Source organism: Dermacentor albipictus, chromosome 2 (genome assembly GCF_038994185.2).
Source record: "Dermacentor albipictus isolate Rhodes 1998 colony chromosome 2, USDA_Dalb.pri_finalv2, whole genome shotgun sequence".
Taxonomy (NCBI): domain Eukaryota; kingdom Metazoa; phylum Arthropoda; class Arachnida; order Ixodida; family Ixodidae; genus Dermacentor; species Dermacentor albipictus.
Window position 1 is genome coordinate 165701767 of NC_091822.1, and position 24220 is coordinate 165725986.

Below are 24220 nucleotides of genomic sequence, written 5' to 3' on the forward strand. Positions count from 1 at the left end.
CACAGCAGTGTGGCGTCAAGCGCATAACCAAATGTTTTTGGACAGGAGCTACGGATTACTCATGACTGCCTGCGACAGACTGAACGATTGCGTGCACGAGCGTACTGCGAATTTTTCTTCTTTCCTTCTTTTCATCTTTTCCTCACATTTTGCTCCTTCACAGTGCAGGATAGCCAACCGGGTTCAGCCTCTTTAAACGTCTGGCCTTTCTCTGAACCCTGAGGGAGGACCTTAAAACCATGTCCTGTCTTCTGCGCAAAATTTAACGATTTTCACGCCCTTCCACCATTAACCGGGTGCCATTTGGAAGAACTGTGCAACCTCGGATGACGCAACCGACAGAAGCATTGAACATCCCTGAAACACTACATTATAGACATAGCAGGAGACACACCTCACCCAATTGCACCATTCCATTAACCGAGATGCCGTCGCGTGGTGGCAACTGCGAACTAATGACCCCCCTTCCCCTTTTCTTTTTAGCATTAACCTCTTCCGGCCCATGCAATATCCCTAATACTGTCCCTTCTGCGGAGCAGAGCCAACAATATGTCTGTGCACCTGGAAACACCCACACCCTGCGGGCAGCTCCCCCCCCTTCCCCCCCCCCCCCTATTTTCTTTCATCCGCGGCTTTCTCCTGGGAGGCTGCGAGGGCCAGCCTCTAGAACCTTAGGAGCAGCGAAGGCTGATCCAGCGGGCACAGAGTGACGCGAGCCAATGGAGTCCTGAACCAAGGGTTTCCATACTATGAAGGAGATGCCACACCCTAATATGAATCTCTCTCTCTCTCTTTTTCAAACCTTAGCAGTCCGTTTGGATCCGAAATTCGCTGGATACATGTCAGTTCGCGTGCGTGCCTTGTGCGAATAGAAAAATTTGGGCTTTGGTGCCTGTACCCAGTTCGCGGCCCCTAGAGGTGCTGATTCTTCATATCCGGCACCTCTGCCTTCCAGAAGCATCATCATCATCATCAGCCTGGTTACGCCCACTGCAGGGCAAAGGCCTCTCCCATACTTCTCCAACAACCCCGGTCATGTACTAATTGTGGCCATGCCGTCCCTGCAAACTTCTTAATCTCATCCGCCCACCTAACTTTCTGCCGCCCCCTGCTACGCTTCCCTTCCCTTGGGATCCAGTCCGTAACCCTTAATGACCATCGGTTATCTTCCCTCCTCATTACATGTCCTGCCCATGCCCATTTCTTTTTCTTGATTTCAACTAAGATGTCAGTAGCTCGCGTTTGTTCCCTCACCCAATCTGCTCTTTTCTTATCCCTTAACGTTACACCAATCATTCTTCTTTCCGTAGCTCGTTGCATCGTCCTCAATTTGAGTAGAACCCTTTTCGTAAGCCTCCAGGTTTCTGCCCCGTAGGTGAGTACTGGTAAGACACAGCTATTATACACTTTTCTCTTGAGGGATAATGGCAACCTGCTGTTCATGATCATAGAATGCCTGCCAAACGCACCCCAGCCCATTCTTATTCTTCTGATTATTTCCGTCTCATGATCCGGATCCGCCGTCACTACCTGCCCTAAGTAGATGTATTCCCTTACGACTTCCAGTGCCTCACTGCCTATTGTAAATTGCTGTTCTCTTCCGAGACTGTTAAACATTACTTTAGTTTTCTGCAGATTAATTTTTAGACCCACTCTTTTGCTTTGCCTCTCCAGGTCAGTGAGCATGCATTGCAATTGGTCCCCTGAGTTACTAAGCAAGGCAATATCATCAGCGAATCGCAAGTTACTAAGGTATTCTCCATTAACTTTTATCCCCAATTCTTCCCAATCCAGGTCTCTGAATACCTCCTGTAAACACGCTGTGAATAGCATTGGAGAGATCGTATCTCCCTGCCTGACGCCTTTCTCTAATGGGATTCTGTTGCTTGCTTTATGGAGGAATACGGTGGCTGTGGAGCCGCTATAGATATCTCTCATTATTTTTACATACATTATTTTTCCAGAAGAGGTGGGATATAAAGAGGATGGATGTCAAGATAAGCAAAACACGTCTAGAGTATTGGCGGAAAAAAAAAAGAAAGCAGGCAGGAAATTTACAGGAGGGAAAAGGCGATTTGCGAAAGCGAGGAAACGCTACTTCTAGACACGAATGTGATTGCGGGATACTGGATAAATCTGAGTTCAAGCTACAGGACGGTATCGTTTATGCTATTTCTGAAAAATGAACGCCACGCAAATTTGTCAAGCGGACAATTGACGCACGGCGTGCAGACTCAAAGCCGCGTAAAAACACCGTAGCATCGCACGTCAATCAACACTTCTGTGCCCATCGTGGTAGCTTTGCGGCTACGGCATTACTCGAGGTCGCGGCTTTGATCCCCACCGCGGCAACAACATTTCGACGGGGGCGAAATACAAGAACACTCGTGTACTTATGTTTAGGTGCTCGTTAAAGAACCCCAGGGGCTCAAAATTGATCCGCGTAGACTGCCACTATGGCGTGCCTCATAATCCGATTCTGGTTTGCCCCGTACAGCCCCTAATTAAATTAAAGTTTAACACTTCTGCCACGATGCGATGTGCCGCGGGGGAATGGCAATGCCAACTGTCTTGGAGGTTATGAACAATGGCGCACAACAACGCCTCAAGCTTCGCTTACGTCGATTCCCACAGGCCGTGGTATCCGCATAATTTTTTATGATTAAATTTTATTTATTTCATTCTCTATGACGACAAAGAAAGACGTACGCCGACTAAGTAAAACTGAAAAAAAAAGCAAGATGTTTCGGCTTCCAAACGGAAGCCTTATTCACACTGCTCCCAAAGTTTTACTCGGTCGGTGTACATCTCTCTTTGTCGTGTTTCGTCCCGACCAGACGAGCTTCCGCCGCACTCTCAATTACATTCTTTGTGGCATCCAGTAATTCAGCTCTCGGAACAAAGCAACATGACAACGCGTTTTTCCACCGAGTTTATTAGTATATAGCAGCGATGCCGTCCCATGTTTTTGTCCTCGAATGCGCGTGCTCTGAAACGTTACGCCACATTCCTTTTCTTTTTGTGACATATTTGCTTCGCCTGTCCTGCTTTACGCTCCCTTGGTCAACTTAAAACGCGAAACGGGAAAAGAGCAACAAGCGAAGCACGGGAGAGAGGGTCTTTATTGCCAGTGGGGAAAAGGTCGGCGTCTACCCCACGTGGGTTCAGGTTAAGTTGCTCGTTTAGGTTTTAAGCGAAACGCGCGGGTTCCCTACGGCTCCTTTAGCGCGGAGTCCTATACCTACGCACAGTAAAACTACTAAGAGCAGAACAGGGTTCCCGGAAATTCATCTAGACAAAAGCTATTTCTTTAGTCGGACAACGACGGACAATAGAGAAAAGCCTTCCCCAAACGACGTCGTAAAAATGCTTTAACAACTGCCAGCGCGGGCAAGTGGAACTCTCATACACAGCGCCCGCGAATTCCGGCTTTCTTTTTTTTTGCTTTCTTTCTTGCGTCTTGTGGTTTCGCTTTTATTCCCTTTCTTTGGACATTCGCTGTCGTTTGCACAAATGATTCGACTCTGTCGTCTGTAGTAAAGAAAAGAAAACGACCCGCCTGTCGTCTGCATAAACGTCTTTATTGTCGTTCCGGCGAATGACTTGGCTGTCGTCTGCATAAAGTGGACGCGGTAGAGGCTTATGGAGGCGTGGGCAGAAGGCGTGAATCGGGGATGCTGTGGGCGCCTCCTAACGGGAGGGAGATTTTAATACGAAGATTGCTGGAATGGCAGTCCTTGCGCATGTTTCTGCGGAAGCTGGTTATGTGTTGGGTCCTCCATCTTCAAAGAAACATTAGGCGTATGGCCAGTAAAATTAGGCTTAACACGTATTTCTGTCTTCTGTCGATTCTATGGATGGATGGATGGATACAACTTTCTTGTACGTCCGGCAAGGTTTAACGCGACCCGGGCTCAGGTCTCCCATGGAGGAACGTCAAGGCCCTGCCTCAACGCCGCCTCACGTGCTTGCTGGACTGCCCACGTCTGTATTCCGAGGTCTGAGCTGCGCAGAGCGGCGGCCCACCTCAACGACAGGGTCTCCGGAGTAACTGCCATCCCTCCTATAACTACATTGCACTCCCACAGCATGTGTTTGAGTGTTGCTGGTCCTTCCTGGCACAATTTGCACGTGTCGTCCTGATGCTTATCTGGGAAGATGCGTTTGAGACGGAATGGATTAGGGAACGTGTTTGTCTGGAGTTGTCGCCAGGCGACGGCCTGCCTCCTGTTCAATTTGGGACTCGGCGGGGGGTATATCCTTCTGGCGTTCAAATATGCACTGGTGATGTCGTTGTATCTTGTGAGCCTGTCCCGTTCTGCTCGAGAAGCGTTCGCTATCGTACGAGAGGCGTTGCCCTGTTCGGCGCGGCGGGTCATGTCTCGCGCCGTCCGGTGCGCCGTCTCGTTTAGGTTCGGGAGCGCGTCACCTTCCGTGGTGACGTGCGCGGGGAACCATATGATCCTCGAGCTCGCGGTTTTGGATCTGCCCGCTTTGGCCAGAATGGACATGGCTTCCTTGGAAATTCGACCTTTGGCATAATTCTTTACTGCCGTTTGTGAGTCACTTAGTACGACTTCGCATTCCTGTTCTGTGAGGGCTAGCGCAATCGCTACTTCCTCCGCTATTTCTGAGTGTTTGGTGTATACACTACATGTGGTTCTGATTTTTGATTCTGCGTCTATGACTACGGCGGCAATTTGTTCAGCGTAATTCAACGCAATTTGTTCAGCGTAGATTCGCCACATGTCCACCATCACTTGAATGCTTACGTGTTACTACTCGGAATAGTAGTAGTTCTCGTTCAATATACGTTGAAACAGCCCCATGGGACGCAAAGAAATAAAAACACGCACAACAGCTCGAGTCCACTTGTGTGTGCTTTTGTCCTGCTTCCACCGCGCTACTTCAATGTACAGCGCTCAACAAGTGGAACACGAATACCGAAACTACTCCAAATGTCGTCTTTCGTTTAATGCAGGTTCGCCGGCATGACTTGATTCAGACTCCAAAACGTACAGCAGTAGGGACTTTTGACTACTCCACGCTTAGAAACGGGCAACCGGCTGTACATCTTCAAAATAACCAGCTCACCCAAATCAGGTTGTTGCTGTAGTACTCGGTACAGCAGTAGCGCCGCGTAGCGCATGCTAATGCGGAGCTGTGGGACGGGAGCTGTGACACTGCAGGAATCGAAGACGCCGGGTTATCGGCGTCGACTAACGACTGCCGTTCAAAATGGCGCCCCCACCCCCTCCCGCGAGGAGGCAGGTTCGGCCCCGCGCGTGTCGGGAGCTGGACCCGCTGATGTATATAAGGCGGCCGAAAAATCGATGCGGAGTCACCCCAAAAATAGATTTCTATCGTCTTCGCGAACGCCGGCCCCTCCATTCAGTGCCCGGGTGGAAGGGTGGGGGGGAGGTGAGTGGTGAAAGGGGGCGGGGCTTTTCCCTTGTGCAAACAGCCGCCTTCAATTAGGAACGACGCGGCGAGATGATGGTGTATGGCGCGTCTGCGCCAGAAAGCTTTCGGAGGGCGAGTGCTTGCAGCACTTCGAGGTGCTTGCCGATCGACGACGCACAGCCTCTCTGTCGACGACAGACCGAGTGGACTGCCTTTCGGAGTCCTTGTATAGGCGGAGGACAACTAAAGCGACGGCCTCTTACGCAGCCTAAGGGGTGTAGTTAGCGACGCGTTATACACGTTTCCGCGCATCGCTTCACGCATTCATCTAGCCGCACAGAGTCTGTCTGAGAACTGGAGGGGTTCTCAGTCACGACATCCGTCGCGGTAGCCTAATGGCTATGAGGTTTCGCTACTGAGCCGCAGGTCGCGGGGTCGATTCCGGCCGGATTTGGCTGGCGCGAAATGAAAAATAAAGTAACGCTCGCATACTTAGATTTAGGCACACGTTAACACCTCAGGTGGTCATACTAAGCCGCGGAGTCCCCTATCACGGCGTAGCTCATAACCAGGACGTGACTTTGGGACGTAAAAACTGCCTAATTCATTTTAGCTTTTCACGCGATGCGCCATTAATGACTCGACGGGCCATTGCCGCAAACGATGGAGCTGCAAATTTCTCGATTTACGCCGACTCCACTTGTGTTTCTGGTACAGGTGGCCCCCAGCCGCAGATTCGCGTAAGTCTGTTACAGCGTCTTCCCCGTCAAGTAGCTGTTTCCGTCGCTTCCGCCCTGGCGCTGCATTCGCGAACGGTGGCTCGTGCTTGATTGGAATGGCCTCAGCACTGACCGCAACGCCTTTGCTTGCTAAGAAACACTAGCATACTGTGCATACCCTTCCGCTGAAGGTCAACAACTGAAGGTAAAACATACTCCGCTAGGCGGAATATGTTTTACCAACTTGTCCTCCGAATTATTCTCATACAGCTAGGCGGAATGTGTTTTACCACGAGGTAAATCTTGGAGCTATGACTTCGCATATCGCAGTAGTAGTAACCCGTAAGAGCGCTGCTGCGTCTTCCGATGTCAAGCGGACCATCCGAGTGACCGACTGAGAGACCGCCCTTGAGGCAGTGGTGAACATTCCAGTTCGGGTGAATCGCCGTCGGGCACCTGAACTCTGTGCTCTCTCAAACTGGTACTTCAATTTCAACTTTCCTTCTCGCCCATTGTAGGGTAACTAACGGGGCTCAGTTCTGTTTAACCTTCCTGCCATTCTGGTCGATGTGCCTGACAGCGCTGCGAGGCGCATTCACTCTCTCAGACAGACACGGACGGACGGACGGACGGACGGACGGACGGACGGACGGACGGACGGACGGACGGACGGACGGACGGACGGACGGACGGACGGACGGACGGACGGACGGACGGACGGACGGACAGACAGACAGACAGACAGACAGACAGACAGACAGACAGACAGACAGACAGACAGACAGACAGACAGACAGACAGACAGACAGACAGACAGACAGACAGACAGACAGACAGACAGACAGACAGACAGACAGACAGACAGACAGACAGACAGACAGACAGACAGACAGACAGACAGACAGACAGACAGACAGACAGACAGACAGACAGACAGACAGACAGACAGACAGACAGACAGACAGACAGACAGACAGACAGACAGACAGACAGACAGACAGACAGACAGACAGACAGACAGACAGACAGACAGACAGACAGACAGACAGACAGACAGACAGACAGACAGACAGACAGACAGACAGACAGACAGACAGACAGACAGACAGACAGACAGACAGACAGACAGACAGACAGACAGACAGACAGACAGACAGACAGACAGACAGACAGACAGACAGACAGACAGACAGACAGACAGACAGACAGACAGACAGACAGACAGACAGACAGACAGACAGACAGACAGACAGACAGACAGACAGACAGACAGACAGACAGACAGACAGACAGACAGACAGACAGACAGACAGACAGACAGACAGACAGACAGACAGACAGACAGACAGACAGACAGACAGACAGACAGACAGACAGACAGACAGACAGACAGACAGACAGACAGACAGACAGACAGACAGACAGACAGACAGACAGACGGACGGACGTATATGCACACATACACGCATAAACAGAGAGACGGACATATATGCACACATACACGCATAAACAGAGAGACGGACATATATGCACACATACACGCATAAACAGAGAGACGGACATATATGCACACATACACGCATAAACAGAGAGACGGACATATATGCACACATACACGCATAAACAGAGAGACGGACATATATGCACACATACACGCATAGACAGAGAGACGGACATACATGCACACATACACGCATAAACAGAGAGACGGACATACATGCACACACACATACACACTTTAGAAGCAGACAGACACGGACAGAGACGGATGGACAGACACGGACAGATGGACGGACGGACAGACACGGACAGACAGACATATATACACACATACACACATATAGAAACAGAGAGACAGACATATATACACACATACACACATATAGAAACAGAGAGACAGACATATATACACACATACACACATATAGTAGACAGACAGACAGACATATATACGCACACATACGCACATATAGAAGCAGACAGACGAATACAAACACAGAGAAAAGCACATAGAAGCAGACAGACACATACACACAGACGGACGGGCGGACGGATGGACGGAAATGGGCACGCATACGACAGGGCAGCACACATAGACAGGTACATACAGAGACAGGCGTGTAGACTGGCAGGTAGAAAAAGGCAAATTACATAAATACAACGCGGAAACACATGCGCGCACAAGAACGCGTTTACGCATGCGCACGTATATGCAGCTCACACAACGCACGAACACACACACACACACACACAAAAGAAGCTGCATGATGCGTGGGATGCGTAAATCTGATTTTGTTCCCGTCGCGCAAACGCGCCGTCCGTTCTGTTTTCTCTCATAACCTTCGAGCGTTGCCGGAAAAGACCGCAGCAGCTGTCGCCGACATTCGTCCTTGAAGGCGCGCGAGTTTTTCTTCTTCTCGCAACGTTTCAGGTGGCCGCTGCTCGCCCATTCACATTTTGCGCGTCGGTTAGTGACGTCCGATGCACTGCTGCGAACGGCTTTCCGACAACGTCAGAAAACTTCAGCGTGACACTGCTAATCGCATACAGTGGCCCCATAACGAGTTAAAGTAAATGGCACAACGGAACTGCGACGAAGGGCGTCTTCGCTGCTCGGACGACTCGTCCCGAATGTCGAAATCGCGTCCGATCGGAACGCGCTACGTTATATTGAATATTAAGTTCATTTCCTCCGACAACAAGCGCATACGCAATTCACTTCGTAATCTGATAAAGTGTGAAAGGTCGAACGGCGTCCCGAAACACGGGCAAGCGCAAACGCACGGAAACAGCCTCATCGACAAATAGTTCTATATTAGATTCTTGACGCACACAAAAAAACTGTGACAGTCAAATATTGAATTACTGAAAGTCGAGAACTGGACTGCAATTCTTCGCGAACGTATGGCGCACCGGAATTTCTTTAAGTTCGTTCCTTTTTGTGTGTGTGTGTGTGTGTGTCTACGTGTGGTACACGTATGCGTGTGAGCTTTCGCTTTAACACAGTATTTGCATAGTTGAAAAGTGCTCCTTGTGCGAACGTTGAAAAAAAAAAAGGTGCGCATAGTCTTTAAAATGTATGTACATATTGTTAGCGGTGCCACTGCTTGTTTTCGGCAGAGCGTAGCAGGTTGAGAGGACGGCGGTTCCGGTTGCACTAGCATAGAATATAATGTTAAATTACTTCCCCGCCTACATGTGCACGTCTACGATCGCTGGCTCATGCTCCCTCATAGATTGATTGATTGATTGATTCATAAAACGATCCTGACGGACTCCACTGCACGGTCGCTTGCTCCATTCACTCTTTTCCCTTCCTCTTATTACACGAAAAAAACCCCATCCTTCCTGAAATCAATCAATCAATCAATCAATCAATCAGTCAATCAATCAATCAATCAATCAATCAATCAATCAATCAATCAATCAATCAATCAATCAATCAATCAATCAATCAATCAATCAATCAATCAATCAATCAATCAATCAATTCAGAAACGATCCCGACTCTCTCACCCAATCGTTTTCTCATTCAGTTATTATATTCATAGGAACTGCACTCACCCTCTCGTTCATTAGCTCGCTCACTTCTTTAACAGATTAGAAACATCCTACATCTTCAATTTAAACTTCCTGCATGAACTGTCTGCGTTTGCAACATCCAGCTTGCATCACCGATTCGAAGCATCTCGTGCGTGCGTATTTCTGTGTTCGCTTGTGTTCGTACGTGCGTACGTGTGTGCGTGATATTCGAGGCACAATTTCTATAGTTTTTTTTTATTTACCAACGGCGCATTCAAACGCCCAAAATCCGTTGGCAGCCTTTGCTGCTGTGACAATATGCGCTATATGCTCCGTTCCTGCTATTTGACCTTCGGTGGTGCTTTGAAATCGGCGAACCGCGGTATGTATAATCGCAATTGAAAAGAGCCTTTTCCGCTTTGCTCACATATTATACCATATCTTGCTACCTTTACGCCTTTAATAATTTCTCACGATCTGTCTCGCAGGAATAGCAGGGACGTGAAACCGCTATCCCCGCTTTGCTTGCTGAGCACCGTATCCTGTTCGCAAGGCCAGTACCAGATGGCGCCGGCGGCGTTGTTAGTGCGAAGGCCATTATCTTTGTCTAACAGCGACGTTACTTCTTTTTCTCTCGCTGCTACTTTCATTATATGGCTCTTATGTATCTAGATAGAGCAGGGCTTGGTGTTTATGAGATGCATAAAATGACGCTGGATGTTTCGTGTTTTAATGCGATTGGCATACTTTGCCTGATACAAGCGTTTAATCTATCTATCTATCTATCTATCTATCTATCTATCTATCTATCTATCTATCTATCTATCTATCTATCTATCTATCTATCTATCTATCTATCTATCTATCTATCTATCTATCTATCTATCTATCTATCTATCTATCTGTCTATCTGTCTGTCTGTCTGTCTGTCTGTCTGTCTGTCTGTCTGTCTGTCTGTCTGTCTGTCTGTCTATCTATCTATCTATCTATCTATCTATCTATCTATCTATCTATCTATCTATCTATCTATCTATCTATCTATCTGTCTGTCTGTCTGTCTGTCTGTCTGTCTGTCTGTCTGTCTGTCTGTCTGTCTATCTGTCTATCTATCTATCTATCTATCTATCTATCTATCTATCTATCTATCTATCTATCTATCTATCTATCTATCTATCTATCTATCTATCTATCTATCTATCTATCTATCTATCTATCTATCTGTCTATCTGTCTGTCTGTCTGTCTGTCTGTCTGTCTGTCTGTCTATCTATCTATCTATCTATCTATCTATCTATCTATCTATCTATCTATCTATCTATCTATCTATCTATCTATCTATCTATCTATCTATCTATCTATCTATCTATCTATCTATCTATCTATCTATCTGTCTGTCTGTCTGTGTCTGTCTGTCTATCTATCTATCTATCTATCTATCTATCTATCTATCTATCTATCTATCTATCTATCTATCTATCTATCTATCTATCTATCTATCTATCTATCTATCTATCTATCTATCTATCTATCTAGCTTACACCGACAAAGCGGCTCAAACTACCAGCGCCACTAACTGTGTGGTGGTTCGTGGTCGTGATATCGGCATGGTCGTTCCATCGTCATCCCTCCAGTTTCGTGATTTGATTTCCCACCAGTGTTCCCACCCAAGTTCTCAGGCGCACAAGGTCTGTGCTCGGGGTCGCGATGCCGTCGTGGGCCTTGAATCGTTGTCATTCCAGCTTTGTCATCCGACACTCATCATGCCGTTGACATCACGTCATTGTCATCATACAGGCTTCGTCGTGCTGCCTTCATCACAGTACTGTCGCCATACACTCGTCGTCATCCCATTGTCCCGACACCGTTTTCGTGTAATCTTCGCCATTGCGTCGACTCCATGCAATCGTCGTCACGGTGTCGTCGTCGTGCATGTGTTGTTGTACCGTCGTCTTGAAGCCACCGCGGTTGTTCTGTTATCTTTGTTCTAACTCCGACATCCGACTCTCGTGATGCCGTTGTGACGTCATCGTCGTGACGTCATCGTCGTCCCGCCATCGTCGTCACACAGTCGTCGTCGCCACACAGTCGTCATCATGTCCGTCGTCGTCATGTTATCGTTTTATCGTGTCATCACTTCGTATAAAGTCGTCCCACTGCAGTCGTGCTGTTTTCGTCGTACCGCTTTTGCCGTTCCGTCGACGTCATTTCTTGTTCCTCATTATATGTAATCATATCGTCGACATTCAATCGTTATTACGACACCGCTGCCATAGCGTCAACGTCATTGCGTTGTCTTCAGAGAATCACTATCGTGCATTCATGACATACCGTCATCGCGACATCATCGTGCCACCATCGTGCCGTCGTCGTGCTCTTGTGGTCGTGCGATCGACGTCATTTCGGCTTCGTCAGCCGTTTGTCGGCACACCGTCGTCTTCACGCCCTCGTCTCGTGGCCACGATGCCGTCGTTATGCCATCGTCATCGTTTACGAATTGTCATCATCATTGTCGTCGTGCCATTCGCGTCACACGGCCTTTGTCGTTTCATCGATGTCATCCCTTCTTCGTCGTTCTCTCGCCGACACTGCGTCGGCGTCATGCAGCGGTCGTCACGCTGCCATTCCCGCGGACGATCTCGGCAAGCAAGTGCCACAGCAAAGTGGGTCTGTACAGGAATATGTCGCACATAACCGAATCGACGGGTGTCAGAAGGGCCATTACAGGTGTTAGATAAACGCGAGTTTAGACATGGGGTGCGTCGCTACCTAGCTTGAATGCTAATCGCATTACCGTCGACAGTCATCGTCCGATGAGTTATATTTATCTAATTGTCTTATCAATATGTTATCATCATTCTTCATTGTTATCGTCCTTAACTATGTTTGTATTTTATAATTGCTCACATTAGTATGATCTCTCTAGTCTACGCCATCATCTTCGCTTTTGAAGCTTTGCGGTGTAGCAGGCCGAAAGGTTCTTTACCTACGTGTTTTTTTTTGTTTTTTTAACAGTCATCAAACACCATTCGCGTTTCATACGGCAATCACATTCTGCAAGACGTCAGTGGAGCGCATGCTATAGGCGATACTATAAGTCGGAGGAAACGGTCAGGTGGGACGGGTCTAGCTGACTCCCGTCTTATGCAGTCGTTCTGCGGTAGTGTCCCTTCAGACTCGTGTCTCTCACAACGGCGAAGTCGCTGTCGGAGTACACGACCTGGCTGTTGGGGAAGCAGAAGTATTTAGACTCCTCCAAGATGGCGTGCAGAGTCCCACACCACAGCACTGGGAAGGGTCAGACTGCGAATAGACGAGTCGAGGAAAATCATCAACCTCTACCTTTGGGAAGTGGCTCGTGAAAAAATAATAAGGAAGTGCGGCTCGAATATCAAGAATTCTGAGTAGCTGCATGATAGTGTCGCATCATTTTCGACGTCCTCTCCTTCATTTTTTTTCCAATCAGGTGCAAGCTCCGCAAGCCACTTGGTCTCGGATGCAATGTGCCGGAAAACGTAGTAAAAGTGAATGACAGGAGCTGCCCCACGTTCTAATGTTCTGTTGGCTCTTCCTGCCTGAAAACGAACCCGAATCCGCGAGAGTCCAGCGATGTATGGGGCGTCGCAGAATGACGCCATCGGCTTCGAGGCTCGGATGGGGAAATGTTTCAAGGACAAGCTCCGTTATGACTTTCTCCATAAAAGAGAGAAAGAGAGAACATCTTGTTTTTATTTTTCCAGCGAAAAAAATGAAACGCAGCTAAAGATCCGAAAGAGCAATTCGCCAGTCCAGTCTGTTAAATTTGTATATGTGTTTTAGATATCGTAACTCATTCGACTTGACTGGCCCGTGACGACGACTGCTCTGCATACGCAAGCACGAAGTAATTCCGACGGAGGAGGAGGACGCTTTCGGCAAGCTTGGTTTTTTGACGACGCAGGCGTCCTTTTTCTTTGCTCTCTCTCTCTCTCTCTCTCCCCGCGTGTATTTCATAGAGCATGTGAGTCGCCACGCGCCTTATGGGGCACCAAACGCGGAAGCGCGCTATGTGCATGGTTGGGTCGACGCGATAAGCCCGTGATTTACAAGTTTCGCCGAGTCTTCGACGGCGCGGGTAAGACGCCGCGTAGCTCTGGCACGTCTTATAGCGTGCACCTGCTTTTTAGTTTCGTTCTTCTTACAGAGTTCGTAAAAAAAAAAGACTAACTAGAGGGAACCGTGCCGCTCTGATCGTTCACCTAGTATATGCACTGCAATAACTGGCAACACTGGCCTGAGCAAAACTGTGCACGGACCAGGGATACGGCGATGAAGTGGATTTTCTTCTCCCCTTATACGAATGCAACTTGATATTGACAACTGCATTCCGAACTTGGCATTGCGAACCTTCCAGTAGACTCGTCAATTTCAATTTGTCCGTCTGAATTATACGAATAAATTCATTTTTATGCGAAGCATATTACGAGAGCTCAACTCAGCTCCTCAGGCGCGGCGGTGTCGCCTTGAATACCACGTGACACCGTGACGTCACGACAGAGGAGAAGTGGCTTTGGCTCAACTCTTGCAAGATGGGCTGGGTGGGAATCGAACCAGGGTCTCCGGAGTGTGAGACGGAGACGCTACCACTGAGCCACGAGTACGATGCTTCAAAGCGGTACAAAAGCGCCTCTAGTGAATGCGGTGTTGCCTTAGAAACGAGCTGTTTCTAAGGCTCAGGCGTGCGTCGCTTGCTCAGGCGCACATTTCGTTGCCGCGCCGAACGCTGCGTTGCTCGACGCTCACCGCGTCCAATGCGGGCGTCCAAGGCGAAGTAGAGTAACGAATGAGTTGTTTCTTCGTCTAGCCGAACCAAATATAGCCAAGCAACAGCAGTTCACCAAGCTAAACAGTGGTTCAACAACTAAAATAAAGGCTAGTATGCTTCGCATCCTGGGCTTAACCTTACCTAAGCCACAGCCATTTTTTATTTCGTCTTTCGTCGAGCCTTTCGGTCCGTGTACTTTCGCACTTGTGGCTTCAGACGTTCTTGTGGCGTTATAGTTTTACATATCTTTGTTAATTAAAGAATAATAAATAAGAAGTATATAAAATGTACAGAGTATGTCCCCCTCCCGCCTCTCTCTCTCTCTCTCTCTCTCTCTCTCTCTATATATATATATATATATATATATATATATATATATATATATATTCGCAGATGTGCCTGTAGTCATCCGAATAGCTGTACCATTTGTAACGCAATATTATTTGTTTAAAATGATTGATTCGCAAAGGCGCAAAGCCGTTTGAAGCCAGAGGGACGAAGATTAGGCACATCGATGTAGAACAGGCACTAGTTCCCGTAGCACTAGCTTCCGTCTTGAACTTATTGCTAAAATCGCTTCCAATATTATTTTCACCGCAACTCGACTCTACGGCTTTATTGTGCCCTCAAAGATAAAAAAAAATAGTAATGCGAGTGAATGCCCGTACCACGGGAAGGAATCCAAAGCTTAATGTCAATAATAACAAATGAATAGGGGTCATACAAAGGAGAGAACCTAAAACTGAATTTTGAGGAAGAAGGACAAAGAAAGAAAAAAGGAACTCGTTAAGAGAGAGAGCGAATAAAAGTGTGCGATGCCGTGCTATGAATTGTATGTGAGATATGAATGAGACACTGGTGCCGGAAATATCTAGTACAGTCGTATATTATAAAAATACCTGCGTACTCGGATAGCAGCTGTGTATAATGACCTGAGTATTTATGTGTAGGCTGGACGGAAGGGAAAGGGTTAGATTATGAGGCGCGCCAAATGATCATGATCCGCGAAAAGGAGCGAACTCTGGCTGGCTTCATTGTTGCAGAAAGTTTTGGGCCGGGTAAGGCGCGGAAGCAGACGTGAACCATTCGCAGACCAGTCGTTTCAAGACGAGGGCACCTCATCGTATGGAAGGGGCAGAGAAACAAAAGGAGAACCATAACCGGGAAACGGTTCTCATGAAAAAGAACAACTACAGATAAAGGAAAGAGGTGGAAAGGAAGGACACCATGGCGTCGACCTTTTCGCAGAAGGGGCGTGGGGATGAGTGTCTCGCGATTCTGAGCGAAGGCACTCAGCAGCGGCATATGCCGACAGAGGGATCCGCCGTTGGTCCTTGGAGTGATGGAGACACGTATAACAAACACGGCCGTGGGATTATGCGACGAGACTCGGCAGACCATGCATGCAAGCGCCTCTTAACGCTCAGGAGGCAGCATCAGTAATACGAATAGAAAGGGACGTGGGATCCTTCTCGAGGCTTAGCTCTGGCCTCGTTGTATGCGTTGCATATTGCAATCACTCAGTTCAGCCCTTGGGCGCCGCCGCACAGCCACCATTGAGGGTATGAGCCATTGTTCATTGCTGCGCGTCTCATATGTGGGTCTATTCTCTTTTAAGTTTGCTATGTTTGTTATTAAGTTGCTTCTATTTTTATGCGTTGCATATTGCAATCACTCAGTTCAGCCTTTGGGCGGGGCCGGGCAGCCACCATTGACCTTTAGCGCAACCACGTGACGTGACGTCACGACAGCCGGAGGAAAAGCTGGGCCGCAACTAGCGCAATATGCAACGCATTCTTGGCTTAACCAAGCTAAGCCTGGCCATTTTATTGCCAGTAACCGCGAGAAACTGCAACCGGAGGTGGGACGAATGAGGAAACAATTGAAACAAGTCCGTTCGTTCAGACAGGAGAGCGCTGCCGCATGGATGGCTCACCTCGAGTAGACGGTGAGAGCGTCAGAACAAACCTAACAAGGCGTATGCCGACGTGCATACGCGCCTGCAGAAGGGCCCCGTGTCGCAAAAAACCCGGCGTCGGCGTCCCGCATCCAGCGTCGACCGTCGTTTCGGCAAGATTCCTTCCGAGCCACGCATACCCAACCGCGCAGGCCCTCCATTTAACGCAAAGAAGTTACTGAACTATTTGAATTTTTCAAGGTAAAATACGTCAGAAAAATCCTAAAGTACGACTTACACACGGCCTAAAGACATGATCGCGTCGGGCTGCAATTTCTATATCTGAGAAAACATAATTCTGTTACGCGGAAACTCAAACCCCTTTTCCAGTGTTTCTACCATTCCTAGACCGGCCACGGGGAACGACATTTGCGCGCGCCGGCGCGTGCCAATCTTGTAAACCATGGAGCGGCGCGCCCTGTTCCTTGCAACACCTCCAGATGGCGCTCGCCTCCGCCGCATCGCGGCCCAAGCAAGAGGTCGCGTTTGTACCAGAAAGCGACCCAGCGTGGTTGCTCAGTGGCTATGGTGTTGGGTTCCTGAGCACGAGGTCGCGGGATCAAATCGTCGAACTCGTCGCCCCCACTGGAGGCGACGAGTTCAGAACCGCAGCCTAAAATGGTGGTGTTACTGTTGACGTAGTTGCAAGTCTACCTTCGCTCTTCATTTTTTTTTAAATGAAAAGCATCTATAGCATACCTGATGGGTCAGTTGGTCAAGCAGGCTAGCTGACCATTTGTCACCGCACCCTTTCAAAGGGGATGCTAATAAATCATCATCAATCATTATCATCATCGGAGACGTTTAGCTTGGGTTTCCTTTGTAGCTGTGCGCTGCAGCGTAGCTTGGATGCCGGTTTTCCCCTTTCAAGTCCCGGGACTGTTAGCCAGCGCCATTCGGGACCGCCGTCATGCCCGTCACTTCATGAGCTTTCGCCATGGCCGCTAACCTTAGTGACATCACCAATTAGCAGCTTTTCACGCAATACAAAGGGTTTTTGGGTACGATCTGGTTACTTTGACCAACAGAATGTCACCAACAATGCCCCTGAGGTGCGTTCAATATCTGCGCCCTGCTAGCGCAGCTCCGTCAGCGACCCATAGCTGAAGCGGCGATTGATGAACAAAAGCAAATACGTCAGTGCCAGTTTACGCCATGAGAGAGCCGAACTTGCGACCGCAAGTTCGTTCAGTAGCAATTTTATGCCGAGAGCACTTGTTCTTGTTAGTTTTGTTTTTGTTGTTGTACTTTTTTCACGAGACCGAGCCGTCGAATTCCGATTATGCTAGAAGAATGCCAGCAAACTTTAGAGTAGGAAAAAATCGAGAGGCAGACATAGACAAAGAGACAGGAAGGTGGGTAGCCAACTAGCCCAACAACTAGACCAACTAGCCCAACAAGCCACTCTCATGAAGTCGAATTCCGAGGCGTGACAGCGGTTTCAAGCGTATGCGGGCTCCCGCGCAAGCGATCGAAACGGCAGGCTCTCCGAGGCGCTCTGATCCCGTTCCCTGACAGTATATGCATGGGACCCGCGGATGGGCGACGAAAACCGACCGTTCCGAAAAGGATGGCAACGCAGGACTGCTCGCGGAACTTTTCGGAACCCGGCAGAATCTGCAAACAAAAAGTGTTTTTTTTCTTCTTCGCAGCACGGCAACGATGGAACCGAAGCGCATGTTCTGCTCTTACGTGTGCGATCCGAGCAGCGCCCGCTGCTGTCTTGTTGCACGCCTGCGCGCTTAGACCTCCAGGAAGATTTCTCATTGTTTGTCACAATCTTTGTTTTTCTTTCGTCGACCTTTGGCGTTCTCGTTTTGTATGTTTGCCTGTACTTCATTTCTAATGAATGTCGCCTGTACATGGCCGGAAGCCAGCCGAGAGCCGTGCACACGTCGTCTCTTCCTGTCACTGTCGGAAGTGTCGGGCATAATCCTGACACAAGCCTTGTGTTATACTGTGTTTCTTTGTTGCTATGCTTCGGTTTCATGGGGGACGCCTTAAAGGTTCCGTGAAACGACGTATACGTAGAGCGCACGGTGTTGTTCCAGGCAAGCATGGCGACGCTCGTACACGATATATACGCAACCCTTTCCAGGAGCTTTGCGTCAACGTCTATGTATTCTCACGACTGTGTGGCGCTTGTATAATAAGGAGCGGTCGGTCGGCTCATAGCAGCTATGAATTGGGTTCAAAAACCGCCGAGCTTCTATGCTTTGCAAGTGCAGACATGCACATACGTACCGAACACACACAACTTGGTGCGACACTCAGTGGAGGTCAGTTACGCTGAAGATTACAAAGACAGGATATCTCTTCGTGCGTCGTCGCTGACCGTGCGCTGCTGTCATTGATAAGTTCCAGACCTCACGATTCACCGCCCTTAATTGTGCACTTCCACGGTTGTCGGAATCCGTTGGAAGGTTTGGCTGCTGCTCGTTAGAACCTATGCGAATGATGGACACCACTGCTCCTTGAGCCTATTACTATTAGTGTTGGGGAGATGGCTGCTGCCACTGCTGGAACGCCTGGAAAGATGGCTGCTGCCACTGTTGGAACCCGTTGGAGAGACGGACGCTGGTGTTGTTGGCACGTGTTGGAAAGGTGAAAGCATATTTAGCGCCAGCAAACAAGGACGGAAGGGAGACGACAACTCAGTGCGCTTCCGTCCTTGTTTGCTGGCGCTAAATATGCTTTCAATTTACCAACACGCCCAACAAATGGCAATGGAAAGGTGACACCGGCTAGTGTTCGAAGCCGTTCGAACCCACTGTTGAAAACTGTTGATATCGCTGATTCGTACCGCGAATCGCGGGTTTATTTTTTTATCATTTCTTTGATTTTTTACAACGACCGATCTATATTTAATGCGTCGTATTCGGAACACGTCCGCGGCAGGTGTCTCTCTCGGCGTTTACGCAGCTCGCGGAGACGTTCGTCCGCGCGGGCTGGAAAAGACGCCGCAGTTCCCGCTTTTTATTCTCGTCGATTGTTACGATAATGAGTCGCGCCGCCGCATATATGGTGGCCGCTGATGAGTCCGCTTAATCGTCAATTAATTAGCCGCAGTTTCACTGCTTTGTGCGCAGCGGCGTGTGGCCCTTCTTTAAAAGACCTGCTCCCCGCGGCGGTAATTGGCTGGCGGACATGCAGATTTCTCGTGTTTATTATGCGCTCTCCACAGGGGGGGGAGGGGAGCTGAGCTGCAGGAGGGCGGGAGGGAGGGTGCCGGGTTATTACGGTGCGCGCGCGCGGTGGTTGTGGTATTGTGTGAATGCCCACAAGTATAAGCACCGCCACCTGGGGCGTTTAAGCTCCGCGGTTCGATAAAAGTTCGCGCGTCTTATTAGCCTTCTTATTTTTTTTCTATAATCCCCTTCTTGCGGTCCTTCACCCTTTATTTCCAAATTGCTTTCGAAAAGCTCAGCCTATACGTCCTCTGTTTCTTTTTCTTTCTTTTATTGTCAGGCCGAGGAGCAAGTACGCATCGCTGATCTTTCATACACCATGAAACAGCAAAGGTTAAAAGCTCTGTTCCGGAAAATAGAGTTTCTCGCAAGACACACTTGAGTAATAGATATTAGTATTTTGAGGACACGGTATTCTGCGTAACGCCTTGTGTGGGACGCGCGTGGTAGCACGTGTTGATGTGCAACGGATCGCGTTCGCTTTATGGAATTGCCATTTGTTGGGCGTGTTGGCAAATCGAAAGCATATTTAGCGCCAGCAACCAAGGACGGAAGGGAGACGACAACACAATGCGCTAACTTCAACAACTTGATTTCCAGGAAATACACCTATATAACCCATGCACTGCAGTGGCGCCACCTTACCCAAATCTTACCCATCCAAAAAAGCCGTCTCCTTATCTAACAGGTCGACTGAAGGGGCGCGGCTCTGACCTCTGCTGCTAGAATGAATTCGTCCAGTTGCGGATTCTCCGCTCCCTGATATCCTTTATCCGCTGCCGGGCATGCGCGGCCTATATAGATTTATTTAAGTCGGTCGATGAGCTGTTCATCATTCCAGTCAAATTTGTATCTTGCCTTGATTTGCTCTATGTTGGCGTGGGTTTTGGTGTTGGTGGGGTCTATGAGGTGGCGCAGCATCTGCCACGTGTTAGGACGGCTCATATTCTTCTCTAGCTCGTCGAATTTTTGATCTCACCTTTTTTCTTCTAGTTTGAATGCGTAGCTCTCAATTTCTTTATTGTGCTCGGCATTTCTTTCCTTAGGTTCCAGTTCCATTTCTGGCGCTTTAGCTTGTTTTCGAGGGTTCGTTTTCGGTTCCACATATTTCTAAGCTTGTTGTCTAATCTGAATGAGAGGTCATCTCCCTCTACTGTTTTGGTGGCCTGTTTCACGTGTGAAACGACGGTTGAGGTCCACTCTGTTATGTCTCCGATTTCGCCTAAATCTGCTGTTGACCTGATATCCCTGAATTTGTCCCAGTCAGTTGCGGTGGCCTGCTTTGGCTTATGTATGGGCAGCCCTAGTTTCCTATCGATTTGGATTTCGATTACAATGTGATCGCTGCCGAGGTTTTCGCTCGTGTTTTTCTACGATGTTTTGCCCGTCCTGTGCCCTAGTGTTAGGTCCAGTGTTGTGTCGCAGCAGATGCTGTTACCCGTTCTGGTTGGCTCGTTCGGGTCCCTTAATGGCGAGAGTCCTGTCTTCTGAATCGCTTCCCACAGCACTCTACCTTTCTTGTCGATTTTGGTGTAGCCCCATTCGTGATGCTTTGCATTAGAGTCCCCTATTAAGAGCAGGAGGCACGATTTTGCTGCCCTCAGCAGTTTCTTAAATGCGTTCTCGAACTGTGCCTTTTTGTGACGAGGGGGACTGTATGCGTTCAGAACGAATATGCTTCCCCTATTCTTTTTGCTGGTAAGGATTTCTGCGAGTACGGCTTCCACTTCGTTCGTACTCGCGTCGTGTTCAATTGCCGCTATGTTATTCTTAACTAGGGTGGCTACTGTAGATTTCTCCCCACTCCTGCTGTCGAATGGGTGGTACCCTGAAATTTTGACTGGGGGGTTTTCCTGTTTCTTGTAACGCCACGGCAAGCGGAGGCTCTTCTTGATTTAGAATGTGCTGTTGCAGCAACGCCTTTCTCTTTTTGAAGCCCGTGCAGTTCCACTTCCAAATTAATGTTCCTGTCCTGGCCATGATAAGGGAGAGAACGGGGCTTCCGAGCTTGAGGGAGGCTCCGCATCGGGATGAGCTCGTTCGCCTCATAGCACGGTCAGAAGTGCGTTCATACGATTTCATATAGCCTGGAACTTCTTCTCTATGATAGCGCTTAGTTTGGTTAGCATGCTTTCCTCGGGTTCCTTGAGGCGTGCCTCTAGTTCGTCCTCGTTAATCTTTCTGTTCCTCTTTCTTCTTCTCTCAGGTGGAGCCGTTTCGTGCCCCTCTGCCTTCCTTTTTGCGGTGCCTACAGTATCTACCACCATGGTGCCCTCGTCCTGCGTCTGGGTGAGGGGCGGCTGTTCTCTCGACTGGGGTAAGCGGCCTTGTTGGCGCCGCCTGCGTAGCTCGCGCTGTTGCGTTCGTTAGCTGCTCAACTTGTTCTTTGGGTTGGTTTACTGTTTCCAGTAGGGTTTTGATTGTTTCTTCTACTTGGCTATTTTCCTCATCTCGTTTGTCTATCTCTCTCTTAGATAAAATAGTCTGTGCCTCTACTTCTGGCGTCCTACCTTGGGAGACCGCGCTTGCAATTGTGACAGGCATACCAGAGTGGGTCCTCTTGTCCCCTGGTTTCTGGAGGCCCGGCCAGTGGGTCTGGTCGTCCCTGGGCAGCGGCCTGGATGCACTTCTGTCCCTGGACTCGGATCGTTGCTTTTTGGTCGCAGGCGGTAGCGTGACCCTCGTTGTCGGCCTGTTTCTTCCACTTCGGTCGCTCGTTCCTTGTCTTGTTCGGCCCTGGCCTCAGCTCGGGCCACGTCGCGTTGCTTAAACCAGTGGGGCTTCCTGTAGAGTTCCCTGCATGTTGGGTCTCCTAACTGATGTTTCTTCTCGCAGAGGAAGCACTACGGCTCGCAGGCGTGCTCCTCGGGCTGATTTCGTAGCCCGGAGCCTCTGAAGCCGGTGCTTGTTGGATCTGGGCAGACGTCTTGCCTGTGTGCAATCTTGCCGCATGCGTAGCACACGTCGTACTTTTTCTTATGTAGGTGACATAGAATCCATTGACTGAAAAATTTTCCGACCTTCGGTACTTCCAGGTCCTTGAAGCTAATGACGACAGATTCGGATGTCCTTCCTAGTCTTCTTACTGCCGTATACGTTGGGTTGCGTGGGTTGTCCAACGCCTTGTGTATTGTTCCTTGCGTCAGCTCTAGGTTAATCGCATAGATGACGCTTTTGCCCGCTTCGGGCATCGCAGGGTGGGCAGTCATTTCGATATCTTCTCCTCCGGCTCGGATGTTCTTGATTTTGGCGAAAGCTTCTGCCTTTCCTTGTTCGGGGTTGATATTAGGATCGTTTGGTTGATTTTGTTGAAGACAATGTCCTCTTCTGCCATGGGGGGTAGCGCGGCCGCCTCAAGGATGGCGTTTCCGGTGAGAATCCCCAGATTCTTCTTTATGCTGTCGATTCCTCCTGCTGGTCGGAGGATAATCTTCTCTGTGCCCGATGGCAGGCGAACTTGAAGCTTGTCTGCCGTCCTCTCTGCCATGGCCTTGTTTTTCTTCAGGTTTAAGGGTTTTCGTTCCCTTGTTCTTGCTAATACTTCTTTCACCTACTCCTCCGGGACGTATCTGCCGCCTATGGAGCGGCACCAGCCCTTCTTTATTGTTTCTTCTTTATTGGCGAAAGCGCCGATGTCCATCTTTGCTCCTTCCAGCTCTCCTGCGTGGGGAGGTCTTCTTTCTGCATGATTTGCATCCGAGGACGTTGGCTGTGCGTCCTTTCCGGCAGTTGCCGCAGCTGTTGCGGCTGCGTTTCTTCGCTATTCTGCCGGCGTCTCCGCCGACGCTGCAACCACTACCCGTGGCTGCGTCATGCTTGGGCCGGCGCAGCAGCTGTGCGGGCTGCTACGCCGTTGCGTTCCCTCGGTGCTAGGCTTAGCTCGCGGCGTGGCCGCCTCGAAAATTCAAGCTCTTGCAGAGATTAGAGAAGTGGTCCTACCGTGGTGGTGGCGGTAGTTCCGTGATCCCCTGGTGTTTGTGGTTCTTCTCGTTCTTGAATTTTCGCTGTAGGACTCAAAATTCCGAAGCTATAGACATTTACGTCAGAGCTCGATGAGAAGGCGACTTCACTACGTCGCGCCCCCTAGTGTCCCCTAGTATTACCAGGAAGCCAAGACATGCATTTATAGCCTTCCTAAGCATTACGTTTTCGTTACATGCGGTTTTAGCAAGACCTCTGAGGCTGATGCAGACAGTATGCTGACATACTGATATACTTTCTGCGTTCGAAATGTATAGTTTCAGGCATATTTGCCTTGCTTGTGGTGTTGTTGTTATAAAGGATATGAAGTTATATTAAAGCATAATTTCAGGAAATTGCTACATTAATGATTTTTATAACAGAGATTAGATATCACGACGAAACCTGCAAACTAGCCAGAGCAAGTCCGATGGCTTTTCAAGATATTCTATGCTAGCAATCAATAAATGTTCGGCTACATTGACCGTGCAGCTCCCACGGTTCATACCGATTATGACTCAGTGTTCGTATCGTCTCTTGTCGAAATAAACTTTTTCTAAACACACCGGTTACACAATTTTTTGAAATGTGAATCTTTTCTCGTGAGGGGTAAACCTCCTTGATCAAATGCTAGAAGGTACGAGTTACGCACGTGGTCGCATTCACGCGTG

At 48.9% G+C, this 24220-nt stretch overlaps 1 protein-coding gene across 1 annotated transcript in view; it reads left to right on the forward strand.

Annotated features, from left to right (window-relative positions):
* LOC135910608 (rabphilin-3A-like) overlaps positions 1-24220 on the forward strand; it is a 135477-nt gene that overhangs the window by 13278 nt on the left and 97979 nt on the right. The window contains exon 2 of the mRNA XM_070533346.1: positions 21796-21906. The gene's annotated coding sequence lies outside the window, so the exon portion shown is untranslated. The remainder of the gene's footprint in view (positions 1-21795; positions 21907-24220) is intronic.